The 17,739-nt window shown below is 41.8% G+C and overlaps 1 protein-coding gene across 1 annotated transcript in view; it reads right to left on the bottom strand.

Annotated features, from left to right (window-relative positions):
• Positions 1–4,379, bottom strand: part of CNTN5 (contactin 5) — a 1,308,168-nt gene extending 1,303,789 nt beyond the window's left edge. Inside the window, exon 1 of the mRNA XM_019525021.1 lies at positions 4,117–4,379. The gene's annotated coding sequence lies outside the window, so the exon portion shown is untranslated. The remainder of the gene's footprint in view (positions 1–4,116) is intronic.
• Positions 4,380–17,739: the final 13,360 nt, after the last annotated feature.

The raw sequence follows: 17,739 nt of genomic DNA, 5'->3' as shown, positions 1-17,739 counted from the left end.
GGCCGACTGCTCCTCCCAGTTGATGTCAGGGTAATTCATATCACCCATGACCACAACATCCTTTGCATTCATGGCCTCCCCCAGCTGCCTGGAGAATTCCAGATCCAGCTCTTCCTCCTGATGTGGTGGCCTGTAATAAACCCCTACCACCAGATCCCTCTCCCCCCGCCCTCCTTGGAGCTTGACCCACAGGGTCTCAGTTAAGCCTTCGTCTGGTCCCATTTGGAAGGTAAAACTCGTATACTGTTCCCTAACATAGAGAGCAACCCCCCACACCTTTTTTCCCCTTCCTATCTCTTCTAAACAACCTATAGCCCTCTATGTCTACTGCCCAGTCAAAAGTTTCATCCCACCATGTCTCCACTAGGCCAACCAGGTCGATTTTACTACTTGCAAGCAGGAGAGCAAGCTCCTCCTGCTTGTTCCCCATGCTTCTTGCATTAGTGAAGAGACACCTTAATCCCCTTGTGAAAGCCCTGGGCACCCCCCCTTCCTGAGAGACAACTTGTCCCTTGGTATACACCTGAGCAGGTCCTACACCTGGTTGAGTTATCTCTTGCTAAATACTAAGGTATGTAGTTACACAGAATGCTGTACTTGATATCAGGTGCTTTAGTTGTCATTCCTTCTTTTTTCATATTTTAATAAGATGCCAGAAAAGATATTTAATAGTAGTTTCTGACATGAAACTAAGTATCTGACTTCTCCGGAGGGTATGTCAGTTGAAGAGTAGGCTCTGTCTCTACTCTAGGGCACCATAACTTTGAAAATTTTTGTTTTTCCTTCTTTATTCTGCCTTTCAAAAACAAGGTGCATATTATATTCAGGGTCACACTGTATCCAAGAAAATATTTGAATCACAGAAAAGTAGGGCTGAAAGGGGTCTCAGGAGGTAATTGATCCCAACCTCCTGCTTAGGAAAGAATCATCCTTATTCAAACCATCCTATACTAGTGTTTGTCTAGCTAGTCTTAGGACTATACCAATAGCCCTCTCTCACAACTACCAATACAGCACTTGAAAATATCAAAACATAGAATCATAGAAGTAGGGTCGGAAGGGACCTTGTAGATCTTCAAGTCTGACCCCCTGCCTGGCCGGGAGAAAAGACTGGACCCAAATGAGTCCAGCCAGGTAGTCATCAAGCCTCTTCTTAAAGATCCCCAGGGTAGGAGCCAGCACCACTTCCCTAGGAAGTTGGTTCCAGCTCCTAGCCGCCCTAACTGTGAAGTAGTTCTTGCAGATGTCTAATCTAAATCTACTCTCTAATAATTTGTGTTATATCCTAACTTGCAACAGGTGAAGCAGGGGAATGAGGGCACTCACAATGTTCTGCCACTAAAAAGACAAGGAGTAGTTTGTTAAATACACTTGAGAAAGGAAAAGAAGAGGACCGTGACAGAAGAAGGCAAAACCACTCACAGTCCATATCAGTCTGACCCTCACAGTCCATACCAATTCCTTCCAAATCCTAAATGTGGTGATCCATCTGACCCTGAACAAAGGAGACAAGCCTTCTAGCAAGGAACGTCTGCTTCCTAAGTCCCAGCCAGAACATCAGTACAACCTAGTCAAAAGACCCAGCCTTGTCCGAAATCAGCACTCAATGCATCTGAGGAAGGCAAAAGAAAACTCCCTGACACCAGTAGCAAAAGAAGGGCAGAAAACAGCCCCATATGGCAACCAGCAAAGTTTGGAAGCATGGAAAATCCCTTCTCTCATCACTGCAATTTGGTTAGGCAAAATCATACCCCTCAACACACACCTTAAATGGAGAGCCCCACCTCCCCTTTCTGTCCTTCTATCCTGTCCATAAACTTGTCCTAGCTCCTTTAATCTTGTTTCATAACTAAACTGGTCATGGAGATCTTCTTAATTCTCCTGTTGCTTACTAAGATCCTCTCTCATTTCCATCTGGACCCTCTAATTTCCATTTTGCATGACCCTTAAGTATCTTGTGTGCTGGAGAGGGAGGAGAGGGGTGTACCAACTACTGCTCTTTACATCCTACTCCAGGCATTGCTACTTCTGAGCCATTCCAGACCAAAGCTGATCAAGCTTCTTGGATACCTCCAGTGAAGGAGATTCCCTAGGTATTCTATTCTACCATCTCACCATTCTAACAGTGAAAATGTTTTTCTGGTATCCAATCGAAACCTATTATGCTAAAGTTTAAGACCACTGCCATGCATCTTCTTCTCTGAAGTGAGATTTCTTGGTGCAGGGCTAAAAGTGGAATGACTATATGATCAAAGTCAATAAGGTCTTTAGACAGATGTCTAAATTATCATACAAGTACAAAGGAGTAGGCAGAGTTTAAGTTACTTTTTACTTTTTCTGCTATTCTAAGTGTCTTTCTTCCCAGCAGTATTTAAATGAAAATAATTTCTACATGTACAATTGACTGCATTGTGCATATATTTGTGAAGTGTGGATATGGAATAATTTGCTTGTGCCTGTGTGTACATTTTGCATTCATAATGTTGGCACCTATTTTTCAAAACTTTAAGACTAACTGCAGCACATGCACATACTGGTATGTATAATTCACTTTTTCTTTTCATATCTAGTGAGGTTTCAACAGTTTCTGAGCAATTATTGAATTATTGAGTAACATCAGGCATGCTCACTGCACAGATTAATCAAATACTTTCCTTACACAGCCATATAAAAAGTTAAGACCAAGTTAAGAAGTGGTATAACTCCAAAGAAGATATAGCTGGAGATAACTCAGTGTTTTTTATTGCAGATAGCAAAGAGGAAATGGTTAATCTGAGTTGGGGATCATTTTGCAGCTGTATTATTCCAGTGGAACAAAAAAGATTCTCCTCAGAGCCACTGAGAATAATCACAGCTTTGGAGCAGGGGGTAGCTAGGAGTCACAATTTGAATTCTGTACCAGGCAGCATCTTTTCAGCCATACTGATGGAGAAAATAAACAGTTGTAGACTCTTCTAGCCCACTAACAAAACAAACTGGCCAAAGGGTAAAAAAGAGCCAACTATAAATGGGGTTGGAGGGGAAATGTCATGGGAGGGGGAGGGGGTGTAGAAATTCTGTGTATGAATCAGCATGTTTTGTTCATGCTCTACTGAAAGTGTTTTTTTGCAGAGAACCTGCTTGTAAAAGCTACAGTGAAAGTGTATACTGTAATAATAAATCAACACACTCTCTGCTCAGGATTAATCCTTTGGGCTTTAATTTAGATTTCTCATAACCAGATATAATGTCTGTATTCATCTCACTGCACTTAACATATTACTTAAGATTAAGAGTCTGCATAATCAAAAATAGATGCATTTCAAACAAGTGCAGCAGAGAGTATGTCAATCTAAATCCAGCATCCGTAAGACTGCTTCTGCATGCCACACAGCAAGACTCACCTCACATCACCCTACAGTAATGAAGAAAGTGAATCATTTGCATCACCTTGTGCATAAAGGTTCTCCAGCTATGAAACCTATTTAATACTAGCCATATATTCTGCATATGTCACTTGGCATCAAGAAAAATCAGTTTTGTGCCAAATTAGTCTCTCATACACTCTTAACATTTTTCAATCAAATACCCTCTTAACATACAACTTCTTCTAAAGCTTGTTAAATTAAAAGGGGGAAAACTGTACTTAATGAACCATAAGCAGTTTCTCAGATTTAATTAAGATCATTCTACAACTTTAGAAAGATCATTATTAATAATAATAAAGTCCTATCTACACTAGCTGAAATCAAAACAAACTCATTTTTATTCAGCAACACAGAATACAGTACATGTGGAAACACATCTTCCCAGCAAAAGTAAGGATTTACACAGCCATATGTTATCCTGCGTTATTACAAAGTGTTAACATGAGCATTGTGATCAAGGTCATGATATTAGAGTTGGACTGTCTGAAAACACAGCTTGGATCACTTTGCCACAGAGAGAAGATCCCAGAGATTTGACATTTAGATAGAATGTTACGTCCATGAAGGTTAACTTAAATTTCTTTCTGGAATCAAGTAATCACTCTATACATTTCTTTCAATCATTCACATATTATTAAGGATGGTCAATAACATAAAACCACAAACAGAGACCAAGAAGATACAGTGTCCTTACAACATAATTGGTTACCTGAATTACTTTGGTTGTGTGGAATACAATCAAGTGCAAGAACTCTCACAGCTTCTCCTTAACAGAAGCCAGTGGTTGTCAGCAATCCAGCATGATAGGAAGATATAGGAGCTGAATAGGTAGGGTAGAATTCAATGCCTATGATACAATTATTACGCTAGCAATTACTTCGTATTTGTTCATCCTTAGGGTATTAATTTACTTGCTCTGACTATACAAAACAGTTTTTAGTGGTTTACCCCTTCGAGAGCTGTCATTGTAATTATTCCATATGGTGCTACCAGCAAGTTCTTCCTGCATACTTTTTACAGTCAGTTTTATTTTGTATGTATCCAAGTAAGTCAGTCCACATGAAACATTATTAGACAAAGAAGTGACTCTTCTTTGTTATTAGACTGTATGAAACAGAGAAATTCCATTTCAGGTTTCAAAACTTGGCCCTGTTCTGAATTGGAATGGAACACAAAAAACAAACAGGAAAAAAATGTTTGTGAAGGAAAATTCCTAAGTAACTTTTTCAGATCAACTGAAAAACTGCTTCATTTTGTTTTTGACTCCTTTGACTTAGTCGGACATTTTTTCCATTCTAGTTTTCTTCAAAAATAAAGTTCTGATAAAAGCAACCCAAATTCATGTATGTTGCTATGGAATATGATTCTGTTAAAGTTTCCCAAGCCAGTTCTTCTTTTACACGTTTCTGTCTAATTATAAAATGAAATGACCCAGTGACTAATCAATATAATGAAAATGAAGAATTTAGTCTCCTCAATTGGAAAGTCCTCAGTAAGGATGGCTCAGCGATAGAGCTCCAGCCTGTAACTTAAAATATCTGGGTTCAACTCTTCTAAAACACTGCCTCACTATTTATTCCCTTGGGGGCACAGGAATATGAGCTAGTTAAGTGGGTAGAGATTTACCACGTTAGATATGCCACTGTAACTATACATTCTCTTGCCCTCTGCTAGATGAAAGTTAATTTGCATGGATCAAAACTGACTAGGAGGAAGAAAATAATGAATGAGAGATCAACAATAGTTTAAAGGTTAACAGTTGGTACCTTAAGATTCTGTACTGTGTAAAGGGGACAGCAGCAATGTAGCAAAATTTGCCATTTTAACACGAACTCACTTAAGCTAGTCAGGAGACGAGAGGAAAGGGAGGAACTAGGGCTGTGCAAAGCTTTGGGTGCTGATTTGATTCGGAAGAGGTTAGGCCTGATTTGGTGGCCAAATTTCTGAATCCAGATCAAATCGAGAGACCAATAAAAAGGTCAGAATCAATTCACAGCATCCAAATCAATTCAGAAAAGATTCAGAGGAAGATTCAGAGATTTGGGCAGTCCCCGCTTGTCACCACAGGGAGCTGGACCTGGGCTCCACGGCAGTAAGTAGGGGGTGGGGGTTCAAGGAAGAGGGAGGGGACCACGGGAGAACCCCCACCAGGCCCCATCCCTTGCCTGCTCCCCCAGCCCCCTTTTGCACTCACAAACCTTGCCCACTCTCCCAGCCCTGTCAACAGCTGCCCTGCCTGGCCCCAGCATCCTGCCTCTTTTAAAAAAAAAAAAAAAAAGCCCTGCACTCACTGGATCCTGCCAGACCAGGGAGGGGGAGGGGGTGATCCCTGCTGCCCCCTACTGCCCTGAGCTGTTTGGGGGAGCTCTGTCATAAGCTCCCATCCCCCGCCCATTCTCCCAGCCCTGTTAATGGCTGACCTGCCCGGCCCCAGTGTCCCAGCCCTCTTTTTAAGAGCTGAGATGCTGGGGCTGGGCGGGGCAGCTATTGACAGGGCTGGGAGAGTGGACGGGGGATGGGGCCTGTTTGATTCAGAGATGCAGCCTATTCGGCAGTAGCCAAATCTCCGAATCAGATTCGGCCAAACTGCTTTGGGACAGTCACCAAATCGAATCACTGTCCCCCGAATCAGCCAAATCCAGATCTGAAGCAAATGCTAGCCACTTCGCATAGGACTAGGAGGAACTCCAGAAAGAGATTCACAAATTAGGTGAAAAGGCAATGTGAAAACAAATGAAATCAAATGAACAAAGGAATAAGGTGTGTAAATGCATGTTGGAGGGGAAAATGAACTACTAGTACAACTTACAGGGTTTGGAACTAGCCATAATCAAAGACAAGGGAATCATTTTACAGAGCTCAGAGCAGACCTCTTCTAAATGTGCAACTTGGGGCAAAAAAACCATGCATGAGATTAGGAAGCATAAGAAACAGGATAACAAAAATAAAAGACTATCCAATATTCTTATTCATTATTAAGAATACAAAGAACATCAACACGCCATTATTCAAGTCACAGATACAGTTCCATCTGCTTATAATGTATGCCCGTGGTTCTCAGCCTTTTTGGCCTTGAGGCACCCCTCGTTGAACTTGAGGCACTCCTACATAACTTACGTGAATTGAATGGTACCTAATTTAAAAAATGAATGTATGTATTACAGTGCTTATCTCCTTGCAGAGAAGGTAGATAGTGGGTATGGAGTATCTGCCAGGCAGGGACAAGCCTGAACCTAGGCTTATCTGCTTATCTCACAAAGAAGAAGGATCTCTTCAAGGATCCATAAGGTGCTGCAAAACCCCGGTTGAGAATTACTGCGGTTCTCATGATCCAGTCCCCTTAAAGATGTTAAACAACAAGAAGAGGTACTGAGAGGAAGAATAAGGAAGATCAAAGGCATGGAAATGCTCTCATAGAAAAAAAATGCAAAACAGGAACTCTAGAATGACTATGAAAATAAAGGAAACTCCAATTATTTTGTTAATTATTATTCTTCTGCTTGTACTTGCTAATTTAACCATTGGTCCTTTCTATTCACACCAACCTAAATGTATCTTTTCAAAGGTTACATGACCATTAACTTACAATCCCTGCTAGAGTTCTGCAACATAGATGTTAAATTCCTATGTCAGATGACCTTTGCTGCAGTCTTGCAGGCTGAAAAACAGCACCTCCACATTGGGCCACTGAAGATGAGATTCAATATTTTACCTATTCAGTCTGAATGAACAGTGCATTTGTCCCTTGATCATAGCCAGAATGAGACTCCTGAGCTGGTGGATACAGACAGCATCTTTTGATCTTGGGACATGAAGTAGTCAGTGGCACATCTACATGAGCAGTGGACTGCACATTTGTTACTGCACAGTCATTTAGTATTTGCATAACCAAGTACAAAATGACTGCGTGGTAACCGGCATTACTGCGCAGTACTTTCCCCACACATTTTTTTCAGACACTACTGCGCAGTAGCATCACGTAAAGATGTGCCTAGTGAAACACCCCATAGTATCAAATTAATAAGTGAATCAGTGATGTCATTTGTGTGCCCCAAAAACTGAATTTCTCCCGTTCTCAATATAAAATTTGCAGTTGTATCTTCAAGTTAATTGTGGTGCAATATTGATCAACTTTAGGGGTTTTTTAGGGACTTTCTGAGTGTACCAGTTGAATTACATGGCAGTTTCATGATCCATTGCTTCCTAATTCCAACCTATGCTTTGCTTCATCTGTTTTATGGATAAGAAAAGGCTTCCCCACTCTTAATTGCTTCTTATTTTAGTACCTCAATAATATTTTCCAAGAGACATGGACCCTTTCTATATTCAAAAGTCTAGTTGTTGCTCCCTGAATTCTATATTAGCATTTTTCAAATACTGGTTTAAGTAGCAGCTAGAGATTAACATAGGACACCAGGAACTGAAGGAATTCCCTTTTAGCATCTGCTGGTCTATGGAGCAAAAGATATTGCCTGAACCCAAGTTCTGATCTCTTGCATGACAGAGCAGCACACTGCTGCCAGGCCAGCCATCTCTCTTGCAGGATTTCTGAGGTGGAGATTTAGTAATCAGAAAAACATTTTCATGCCTGAATGATATTGCATTTGCCCTTGAAGTGTTCTGGAAAAAAATACCCTCAATGCCTCCAAGCTATGACTGGAATAAGAAATTATAATGTTTAGGGCAGGGTGCATTCTAAATTAAATGTGAGGCATGATTTATCAACAAAATAAAATTTAAGAAGTATGTGATTATGTTACACAAGAATAGCCATCACTATAGGGTTAAATACTATACTGTATGTCAGTCATCTACCTTGTTGGAAATTCAATGAACTGTTGGATCAATATTTTCCAAACTGTCAGTCATAAAATAAGTAAATACAATTCTTTTGACAAAACAAGGTAGAAAGTCTCCCAGTGTACAGATACGACACATCACACATTGCAGCAGGTTTCATGTGCTGAAGCAAAACAACTCCACAGTCAAATACTCATGTGCCAGATGCACAAACTGTAAGCATGCAGCTGCTGAGCTGTCTGCAAAACACACCACAGGTCATTTCCTTTACTTAAGGGGATTGGGGAGAGGTCTACAAACCAGAAACCAAGTGTGTTCATTTTTGCAGTTCAGAATTTTTTTCTTCTTCCCACTCCCTGCTCACTTTTTAATTTTCTCTTCTTCTACCTACAGATTGCTCCTGCAACAAGTACTGATGCAAGTCCTGACAGTGTTCTTGCCAGACAGAGAACTAATTTTTTGGCTAATGGGTAACAGGAAAAAGGGTGAAAAGGTGTTATATTTTTCCTCTTTAGGTTATGCTTATTTTGGTAAATGATACAGAGGGAAAGTTAAAGATTACTGAAGCATCCCAGTTCAACTATAGGACCAAAATGTAGGCATTATTATCCCTCCCCGCCTCTGTGTTTGTCAGAATTGCAGAATTGGAATGTCATAATTCCAGAATAGGCTCCTAAGACCAGTAACTTAACTTTAGGCAGTGGCTACAAAAAAAATTCTCAGAGCAAGAAGCAAACAGACCTGTGATAGTCTAACCCTTGCAAAAGGTTTCCTATGGCTTTTTAATGAGACTGGCTTAACCTTGAAGGATAAAGCTTAAAATGTCTTCTCTACATTTACAAATATCTGATGAATCCTGGGTAGTTTGTACCTACACCAGTACTTTACCAATTTGAATTATATGTCATGTTTTATATTTCAGTCGTATCCTATACCACCACTTCTTTCTACGTTCTAATTATACAAAAAAAAAAATCAACCCAAACTCTAAGTTTAATGTGTTTTGGATTTCCCACCTTTCTGCTACATGTGTCAGGGTGTTTTTAAGCTTTCCTCAAAGGCACTGGGAGTTAGCTATAGCCAAGGCTAGGGACTGACTGCAATGTTCCAATGCCCCTGCTAGAACCAAAACCAGAAGTTTCTAGCTAAAGCATCTTGCCCTTCTACTAGGGGTAAGGCTGATTGCTATATTTGGCTAGGGACAGACGTTCAAAAAGCCTGAGCCTGAATTGATTCAATCTTGATAGACTAGTCTAACCTGGTGAGGCTGAACCAGTTTTTAAGTGTACAGACATCCCAGACATGCAAGCACATGCCTATAGTGGCTCAGGCTAGAAGCTGGGGGAGATACTGGAGCAACCCTCCTGTCCCTTTCACAGCACTGAGCTGCTGCGGGCCATGGCCAGACCCTGGCAGGATGCTCTGATTAGCCCAACAGGGAATTGATAACAGTGTTTATCACCTCATTAAGAAAACAACAGAGGAACATTACCCGTTGATTCTACCTGTTGATTCAGCAGGGACCTAAGCCAGCATGTGGTTTCCTAGCTAATACAGATACCTCCTCAGCAAGGCAGAGGGGAGGAGGTAATTCCTGCTTAGCAGGGAGTGGGGGGGTCAGGGAGGGGAACAGCCTGGAGTCTCTGGACCTGCAGCCAGAGAACAGAGGGGAGGGGAGGGGAGGGGAGGGGCCAGACCTGCTATGGAGCAGAGAGCCCGCTGGGATGCTGGGGGTGTCTGGTTGATTTTAAACCAGCAAGGGGTCTAGGACAGACATTGCATAAACTGGTTTGACCCAAATCACTTAAGTTTGATACTACATTCAACTGGGTTTATCTCAAACCAGTTTCAGCCATTTTCAAACTGGTTTATGTGTACTGAACATCTGTTCTGTTACAGGTTTCAATCAGTTTCTGATCACTTCAACCAGTTTATGGGTAATGTCTGTCCCTAGCCTTTGAGGTCTGGAAGAAATTTTACTCCATGGTCAGATTAGTATGGACTGATGTGGGGGACTGCCTTCCTCTGTAGCAGGGATCCTCCACCCAGAATCTCCTGAGTATATATTGACAACATTTCAAAGAAGCAGAACTCTGGCTCCTATGGTTCCCCTGCTTTATCTGTGGCAGGTTTGGATTTTAGGTCCTTCTTGTGTTAGGCTTGATGGTAGTCTTATGTAGAGTTTTGATTATGTAGAGTTTAGATAGCAATGACCCTGCCTCAGGCATGGGGTTGGACGAGATGTCCTTCTCAGCCTAGTCCTCTATGATTCTCTATGACAACAGTAGCTCACTTGTGTTTTACACCCATAGAAGAGAGTTGGGATGATAACTGCATTGGTAAACATGGATTGTGTCTTTCTGGAGATCATAATGAATAAAGACATACTAAACCAATTTCCCAAAGGAGGCACATGTGTGCTGGACCTCCTTATCAATGTTCACTCTCTGAGGTAGCTTCTGAGGTAGGGGAAATGTTTGAGTTTAAACATCAGGTGTGGAGAAAAAGTGATTTGGACAACGAATTTGATGGCTAAAGTTCCCCTTGATTGGTATTTGTTTTCTGGCTGTCAGCCATTTTCTCATCTATGACTAAACTTCATACTTCTCACGTTATGATTCCTTAGTTTTATTAAGGGCCTAGGACTTTATCAAAAGCTTTCTGAACATCTAAAATGATAATACATTCTCTTTTACAATCTATTTTTATCACATCAAAATTTCAGTGAAGTGAAGAACTAAGATTGTACTGAACAAAACCTAAGCTGGTTTGGCTTTAAATGTTTGGAGTTTTTTTCAGGCTGGATTTGGGTACACAGGTATTTTTGAAATTTCCAGCCTACCTTAAATTACATAGGATTGGACTAAAGCCCACTACTTTGGGATTCACTTGATGATTCCTTTAGAGTGAGGAACAATAATTATTACCCTGCCAGCCAACATTATAGGAGATTATTTTAATAAGAGACTGAATATGTGATTCCCCAAAATACCTTGAAGGCATATATGTAGCTTCCCATTCAGACAGGGTTTTTTGTACTCTCTCTCAACTTTTTTTTTTATATCTTACCACTAGAGATAGGTAGAAAATGTTCCTTTCCCACAAAAATGTTCAAGCATCAAAATATTTTTCCTAGTCTGAATGAGGAAGTAGACAAGAGATTTTTTGCTTTTTCATGGAAAAACAATCACCCTAAAACATCAATAAGCTGCTGTTTTGCCATTCATGTAGGAAACCCAGCTTCAAGCATCTGTTCAGCTTGATACTCAGGAGAGACCATTTAAAAAATGTTTCCTTACATAAAATGACTGTCCATTTATACTTGCTCTACTTCAATATGGAAATAAAAAAATCCTGTTACGAAAATCATTTCATTAAGCTGCAGGTGAAACTGTAAGTGAGACTAGGGGACTACTGAAAACCTAACTTTGTCTGGAATCCTTTGGCTTCGTACAGTAACTTTCCACTTCATTTCTTAGCTCTTGTTTATTTGCTAATTTTAAATAGTCTTCAAGATCTGCCAGCTCCTCCATGGAAATACAGTTGTTTGGCTGCTGAATGTTTGCATGAATGGAACTGAATTGAAATTAAAAATCCTGGATGTTGCTTCATACGGCAATGTCATCATTAGAAACATTTATTGAGGTAGGTCCAGTAATCTGAAATAAACCTTCCCACCAGGAGATAACACACATTTGTGTAACGTGATTAAATAACCTAATCTTTGTCTGGACCCAAAAGACTTTTTATTTATTTGTTTGTTTTTAGTGCGGATATCAATGGATATAGAAAGAATACTTTGGGAATTGGAATTTTCTTTTTTGCTACAATGCTTTAATAATCTTACATTAATTCTAGACAGGGGAATACTTTGTAATTCATGAGTTAATTGTTATTGATTTTTTTCATGTTCACCGAATTGACAGTACAAAAGGCACATGTCTACACTAGAGGTTTACTGCAGAGCTGTCTAACTGGCTCCAAAGTAAAGTCTCTGTGTCTGCATGCGTGGTCCGATCTGTGTGGCCCTACAAGGTCACAGTAAACTAATATACACTACTGTAGGTTAGTACTTGTACATACAAGTACTATCCTGCAGTGGCATTCTTTAGTGTGCAGCAATGCACATGTAGATGTTGACAGGGCTGGCTAGGGCATGAGGGTGCTTCAGTGCAGGAGACCCCCCAGGTTCCCTGCCAGCGGGGACTGCTCCAACCTAGCTCAACATGCTGCAGTTCTGCATGCACATATAAACCTGGCACCTGGAAGCAATAAATTCTAGTGTAATTTGTGCTAGAGTTTATTTTGCTGTGCTAATAACACATGGAGATGCACCCAAGTACTATAATTCCATTTTGTATTAATGGAAATATAGCAAACTAGAAGTACTAGATGCTAACAAAGAGTAAAAGGGTCCAAACCCCCAAACTTTACTGACAATTCAATATAGTTCAGTGAACTTCATTTTAAATTAAAAGAACAGCAAATGTTTATTTGACTTCATATTTAAAACTTGGTTCATGAAGTGCAGTTCATAGGGTCATCTGTGAAAAGTGGTTTGTAAATTCCCTTTGAGGATCAGGTCCGAGAGACTGGAGACAGGTGGTGTTCTGTTCTTGTCTTTGATAGATTTTTGGCGTGTGCTTATTCTGGTGCACAGTTGTTTCTTGGCGTCTCCACATAATTTCCATCAAGGCACTTGGTGTCCTGATGGAGATATGTATTGTACTGTGAAAATATCTCCATACTGGAGCTACTGTTGTCAGGCTTTGCGTGTCCTGTCATGGCATGGCCTGGATACATTTGGTGTGCTTTGGGCTGTAGGAAGTTAACTTCTGGTGATGAGGTTAGAAGGTTCAGCGTTTGTTTGAATTTACAAACCACTTTTCACAGCCAAGCCTATAAACTGCACTTCTTCAACCTCCTAGGTACAGAAACTCATGGAATCAATATAGATATTAGAATTCTGACACTACAACCTGTCAGACATCTGACACCCTTGCACCTATCTCCTTGAAACTTGGCAGGCTTCATGCCCTCAGAACGGGCTACCATCTTTGCTGTTTTTATCCAAATCTGCCAAAAAATGACAAGGTTATAGGCAGTTTTGTACTTCCCCATGATAGCCTATAGGCAAAATGTTGAAACAGCGTCAAAATAGTTTTGACGAAACAAAACAGAACAGTGCTTCAAAACAAAACTTGAAATAAAACACTGTCCTGGCAAAAGGGTGAAAGAGAAGTTGAAACAAAACGATGCTGTTTTGCAGAGTCCTACTAGTTATATCTATTTTTAAAAAGTTTATAAACAGGTGGGTAAAAACACATTATAGGAGCATTTACCAAGATATTTAAAATACACATATTTAAAAAACTAAAAGGTTTTCAAATTTAGTGGCAAATTCCATATTGAAAATTAATGTAAGATATGTAATAGTGCATGCAAGAACTTAAAGCTGTTGAACATGAAGCACCAATTTCTCCCTGATTATGCGTGTCCTCTTCTTGTTTACATCTAAAATTTTACTTCCCAAGGGAAGTAGGATATAACAAGCTTCCCTGGCCATGAGGACATAGCTGGGATTGATTTGTGATTTAGCTGGTACATCTATATGCTAAGGCAAGTACTAAATGACTGTGCAGTGTCAAATGTGCAGTCAGGGGCAGGTGTAGATGTGCTCAGTTACAACTGGAACCCTACTTTCTCTGTTGCTATGGAAATGAAATAAGGTTTGCCATTTTTTCTGATATAGCTTACTTCTTAGGTAAACCATCCATAACAATGTACAGTGGGCACCAAGATATCATTTCCTATCCCTTGCAAACAGCAAACAGCTAGAACCTTGACTCTCAACTACTCCAATATTTTAGCCAGAACAGATGAACTAATGCAACAAGGTCAATATGCTGCTTCAGGAAGAGGCGTAGCACATATTAATAACCAGATAAAGCAAAGAGCTTAGACCAAACTGTTCCTGTAGGTTTTGATTCACTATCCTTCCATTATGATTAATATTTAACAACCTGGAGCCCATCCTGGAAGAAAAATATAAATGCTACTACAGTTTAAATGACAATTAGCCACAATAATAAAATGTTACAAATTACAAATTTTAAAATGCAACATTCAGTAACAATGCATGGAAATCAGTTAAATCTGTTAGGGCGTGTCTATGCAAGACACTACAGTGCCATAGCATCCACTGGCAAAAGCCATGACACCACCACTGTGTTGCCATAGCAATGCGTTCCCTCTTTATAGCATGTTGCTATGGCGACGTAGTGGCCTAAAATAACCATGATCTCCATCCTTTCTATAATTGTCCTTCAGGTATTTGAAGACTTATCAAATCCCCTGCAATTTTCTCTTCTCCAGACTAAATAACCTTAGTTCTTTCAGCCTTCCCTTATAAATCTTGCTTCCAAGGCCCCTAATCATTTTTGTTGCTCTCCACTGGACTCTTTCTAATCTGTTCACATCTTTCTTGAGGTGTGGGGCCAAAATTGAACACAGTTCTCCAAGTCAGGTCTCACCAGTGTTGAATAGAGTGGAAGGATCACTTACCTGATTTGCAAGTCAGTTTCCTGTTAATGCAACCCAGTATGCTTTTTGCTTTCTTTCTAACAAGAGCATACTGTTGGCTCATTTTCAACTTATGGTCAACCAGAACCCCAAAAATATTCTCTGCAGTACTGCAGCCCAGCTAATCATTCTCCAGTCCATATTTGTGCATGTAATTATTCCATTCCAAATTCAGGATTTTGCACTTGTTCTCATGAATTCTATCTGATTGATTTTGGATACTTTCTGCAGTTTATCCAGGTCGTTCTGGATCCTAACCTTACTCTCCCAAGTATCTGCAACTCAACCCAATTTATCATCCACAAATTTTCTAAGCATGCTTTCAATACCAGTTTCCAAATCATTATTGGATATTGTAAACCATATCAGATCCAGAACAGACCCCTTGGGAACCTCACTTGATACCTCCTTCCACATAGAAATTGAGCCATTGATGACTGCTCATTTAGTATGATGATCCAACCCATTACATGTCCACCTTACCGTATTTTTCATCTAGTCTATATTTCTTTAGCTTGTTAATGAGAATGCCATGGAAGACACTCTCAAAAATTTTGCCAAAGTCAAGATAAGTCATATCCACTCGTCTCCTCCCATTTACAGAGTCTGTCACCTTATCATAGAAGGAAAACAAATTGGTCAAGCATAACTTGCTTTATGTGTATCTGTCACAGGGTGGGGCCTGCGAGCGGCCGTAATCCCGCTAGCGCCCCCTTGCCGTGGCAATCAGGAGATCAGCACCCTCTAATTCTCGCCCGCCACGTCTTTGATCTTGTATAAGTTAATATGGGAGGCTGCCTATGATCTCCTGTGATCTTAGGGTGACTCGGTGCACCCCAGCCTTATGGGCTATGCGTGCCTCCTACCTCCCCTTTAGCACGCCCCAAGCCTCGCAGCTGTTCCTGACGTTCTCGTGTCTCAAACTTCCGCTAGCCCTCCCCGGGCTTCACTCTTACCGGCTGGCCCCCCCCAGGGCCTATGCCACGCGCTTCCTACGCTCTTGCCCCTCACTGGGGCCTTTGTCTATGCTACGCGCGCTCGTGGCTCTCTCACTAGCCGGTCCCGCGCTCTCGTGCCCGTGGCTCTCCTGGAGCCTGCTTTCGCCGGCTCGCACCCTTGGCTCCCGCCAAGCCTCTCCGCGCCACTTGCGCCCTTGGCTCCCGCCGAGCCTCTGGGCCAGCTGTCTCGGGCTTCCCAGCGCTGGGGCTCAAGTGGCGTGCAGCCGTGCCTGGTCCCTGACCCTTCTCAGGGTCCCTAGGCCATACACCTCTTGTGCGCTTGCCCTCGCTGGGCCTGCTCCATGCTGCGTGCCCTTGGCTCCCACCGAGACTACGTGCCCTTGGCTCCCGCTGAGCCTACGCGCCAGCCCGGTCTCGGGCTTCTCGGCACTGGGGCTCAGGTGGCATACAGCCGTGCCTGGCCCCCTGACCTTTCTCTGGTTCCTAGGCCCTCCCTGGGCCAAATACTGCCCTCCCGGGCCGGGGTCTCAACCCCACACACCGCACCACTCTGGTGCCAAGCTGCTGTGCCTTCCTGGTGCTGCTCGGTGCCCGTCCAGGGCACCCAGTAACCCCCGGACTACTTGGGATCTCCTGTGAGGCCTCCTCACACCCCTACAGCCTCACCCGGTCCTCCAGATGATACACACAACTGAAACATAAGCCAACCGGCTGCAACCCAAATCATAAGCCCACCGGCTATAACAACACAATCAGCCTACCGGCTTCTACATCAAGTCCCAGCCGTCCTGGCTCTCGGGCCAAAGCCTTCTAGTCATGCTTCTCTCCGCCTGCATCATAATGCAGCCCTCTATGTGCCAAGCGGCACTGCTCAGTCTAGCTCTCCTGCAGAGCTCTTACACACAGGCTGCCAGAAGGGAACTGCCAGCCAGGCTCCGGCCTAGCTGTTTATAAGGGCCCAGCCCTGCCCCCTTCTGGTCACATGGCCGACCTCATTACTCCCGCAACCCACAGCTGAGCTGCCCTGGTGATTGGCAGCTGCTCTAATCCTTACTCAGGAACGGGGCACCCAAGTGCCCCCGTGACAGTATCCATGCTGACTGCTCATGATCACCTTGTTCTCCTTTAGGTGGTTCACAATAGATTCCTTGAGGACCTGCTCCAAAGATCTTTCCAGACATCAAGGGCATATTGCTGGATCTGTAATTCCTTCTTCCCTTTCTTAAAGATTTGTCCTTTTCCAATCAATTGGGACTTCACCTGCTCTCTATGATTTCTCAAAGAGAAATCTACATTCTAAATGAACTGGGAACACTCTTTTCTAGTTTTTCCAATAGGGCAACTTTATTTATTGAAATAAGTCCCAATAAATGTCCTCCTCTCCCATTCTGAGAGGAGAGATATTCATTTAGGTTTATCAGTGCATTTCCAGAAATTGAAACCAAGCTCTCCACTCTGATATAGTTGATGTGCATTCTATGAGGTGAGGGAGGTGGGGACAGCTTTCAACTCTAAAAGCTTAAATGAAGTCAAAAGGAGCAGACTGGCAGTGGCAAATGTTGAAAACTTGCTTGAGAACAGAAGGAAAAAAAACTTTTCTTGAATTCCCAGTTACACTAATGCCCTGCAGAAATGCATTTGAGTGGCTGTGTTGCCTGTTTTTTGAGATTCTATCTACGTCCATAACATGACTTTTCCTGACACTATTGCAATGCACATATGCATTAATGTGCTCTAGTCATGCTTTATCTTTTGTCCTGTAAAAATGTTTCCATTCTGCAAGAGCAAATTTCTTAAAGATTGCGAATGCAATTCTTCTCTGAATATTAATTCTAATAAAGAGCACCTGAAGAATATATCTTCATGCCTGAGTAATTTGCCCATGAAATATGCTCAGGTTACAAATAATTATTTTTCTCCTCCCTTAGCTCCTCACCCTGAAAACTCTGTTGTATATCAATATTGGAAGGCACTGGGGCAGGCTGTATTTT

Source organism: Gavialis gangeticus, unplaced genomic scaffold (genome assembly GCF_001723915.1).
Source record: "Gavialis gangeticus isolate Ggan-Ray unplaced genomic scaffold, GavGan_comp1, whole genome shotgun sequence".
NCBI classification, from domain to species: Eukaryota; Metazoa; Chordata; order Crocodylia; family Gavialidae; genus Gavialis; species Gavialis gangeticus.
The sequence above is the reverse complement of the archived record's forward strand: the minus strand, read 5'-3'. Positions and strand labels throughout refer to the sequence as shown.